The sequence below is a fragment of the Sinocyclocheilus anshuiensis genome, unplaced genomic scaffold, assembly GCF_001515605.1.
Source record: "Sinocyclocheilus anshuiensis isolate Anshui unplaced genomic scaffold, SAMN03320099.WGS_v1.1 scaffold566, whole genome shotgun sequence".
NCBI classification, from domain to species: Eukaryota; Metazoa; Chordata; class Actinopteri; order Cypriniformes; family Cyprinidae; genus Sinocyclocheilus; species Sinocyclocheilus anshuiensis.
Window position 1 is genome coordinate 949,010 of NW_015542410.1, and position 2,450 is coordinate 951,459.

Sequence of the window (2,450 nt, forward strand, 5' to 3'; positions counted from 1 at the left end):
AGATCAGTGAGGGATTTTCTTTTCTTTTGTTCTTTGATTAACATTAATGACTGGCGGCAGTGGCTGCAGTCAATGCACGGATCCAATACACCCTTGTTTTCTTTCTCAGCTCTTTGCGTTCACTTAAGACATAACCGATTGTATTAAGAGATATTTTGATATAATTCTGTGTGTATTTGTCCAGTAGAATGAGAAAGAGAGCTCAGTCCAGTGTTCGCGTATATAAGAGGCGGCTTTTGTGCGTGCACTTTGTGTGTGTGAGTGTGTGCGTGTGAACAGCGCAGAAAACAGCGCGCGAGTGCAGAAGCAAGTTCTATTTCATCTTCTTGCAGTTGAATCTTTTGAAATCACAATAAATGCGCTTACAGGAATCGAGAAGCAAGAGATCTGATTTCCGAAATTGGAATAGCTTTTCAATTCCCAACCCTCCTACTAAATTATTTCATTCTTGCATGCAAAAAAACCTGTATGGTGACTATGGGGCTATGTAAAATATTTGTTGCAACTTACTAGGTTTATCATTTGTCATTGTTTTTCCGATAATGTTGATAATCGTCTGTTACCTGACTGTTGACATCGACATCACAATACTTATGAGACATAATCGATATACGATAATGTCGTCATATCGCCCAGCCTTACAGCAATAATTATATGTTGCATTCAAACTTGTAGCAAAATTTGGTTGTTTATTTTGTTTCAGGGTTGGCATCATCTGAGGTCCTCTGAGGGGTTGGCATCATCTCTTCTCAGGTGTTCAGTCATCTCAGGTCTTTGTAAGGGCTGGATGCAGACTGAAGTTTGTGTAATTCCTAGTTACATCCTGTGGCAGAAACAGAGGAACAAATAGAGACATAATTAGCATAGCTGCTGTTCCAACCAAGCAAAAATGATTTGTTCAACCCAAGCTAAGGAATAATAATGTGCATTTGATCAGATAAATCTAGATTTAAACAGAGAGAGTGTGTCTGAACCCCGCATGTTATCAAGAATGCTATTCCAGAGTTTTATAGCCAAATGTGAAAAAGCTCAAAGTCCTTTAGTGGACTTTGCTATCCTAGGTACTACCAAAAGTCCAGAGTTTTGCGACCTTAGGGAGTGTGATGGATTGTCTTTCACGGAGCATACAGCGGTGTTGTGCATTTTGACCAGTTGATGGGAAAAGTATTCTTAAAATGCATTCAAAATTCTGAATAACTTGTAATATATAATTATTCATGGTATTTAGAAGAGCCCACGATAACAATATCGTGCATATTCATTACCGTGATATATCGCATTACCGAATACCGGCACAAGTCTACTGATACGGAACTTAATAGGTAGTAGCCAGTGCAGAGACTGTGAAATTGTGGTAATATGATCATATTTTCTTGACCTGGCAAGGACTCTAGCCACTACATTTTGGACTGCCTGTAGCTTGTTTATTGAAGATGCAGTACAACCACCTAGCAGTGCATTACAATAGTCTAGTGGTCATGAATGCATGAAACAGGTAACATCATGTTTCGTAGCTTGGCAATGTTTCTATATAACACCAAGATTTTTGACTGTAGAGGAAGTAACAATACATCCGTCTAGTTGCAAAGTGTAATCCAAGAGATTATGTGTATTGTTTTTTTGGTCCAATATGTAATATCTCTGTCTTATCCAAATTCAATAGGAGAAAATTATTGATCATCCAATCTTTTACATTTTTAACACACTCTGTTAGCTTAGATAATTTAGAAGTTTCATCTGGTCTTGTTGAGATATATAGTTGAGTATCATCAGCATAACAAGGAAAATTTATTTTCTAATAATATTACCAAGGGGTAACATGTATATTGAAAATAGCAGAGGACCTAGGACAGATCCTTGTGGCACTCCATACTTTACTGGTGATAATTGAGATGACTCCCCGTTTAAATAAACAAAGTGGTAGCGACAGGTAGGATCTAAACCATCTTAAAGACTGCCCTTGAATACCCGTATAGTTTTGTAATCGATCTATGAGTATGTCATGATCTATAGTGGCGAACGCAGCACTAAGATCAAGTAAAACTAGCAATGAGATACAGCCTTGGTCTGACGCAAGAAGCAAGTCATTTGTAATTTTAACAAGTGCAGTTTCTGTGCTATGGTGGGGCCTGAAACCTGACAAATTCTTGATAGAGATCATTTTTTGCAAGAAGGAGCACAGTTGAGCAGACACAACTTTTTCTAAAAATTTAGACATAAACGGAAGATTTGAAATGGGTCTGTAATTTGCCATATTTGTTATTGCATTTCTGATGTTATCTACTTTATCAGTGAATAAATTCATAAAGTCATTACTATTAAACTGTGAGGGAATATTTAGATCGGGTGGCGTCTGGTTATTTGTTAATCTAGCCACTGTGCTAAATAAAAACCTTGGATTGTTTTGGTTATTTTCTATGAGTTTGTGGATATGCTCGGCCCTGGCAGCT

At 37.5% G+C, this 2,450-nt stretch overlaps 1 protein-coding gene and 1 long non-coding RNA gene across 2 annotated transcripts in view; both read left to right on the plus strand.

The window, feature by feature from the left end:
• The window catches only part of LOC107693332 (uncharacterized), a 4,632-nt gene extending 3,607 nt beyond the window's left edge, over positions 1–1,025 (plus strand). The window contains exons 2-3 of the long non-coding RNA XR_001634722.1: positions 263–269; positions 938–1,025. This is a non-coding gene — a long non-coding RNA (uncharacterized LOC107693332). The remainder of the gene's footprint in view (positions 1–262; positions 270–937) is intronic.
• The window catches only part of efna3a (ephrin-A3a), a 121,204-nt gene that overhangs the window by 56,686 nt on the left and 62,068 nt on the right, over positions 1–2,450 (plus strand). The window lies entirely within an intron of this gene.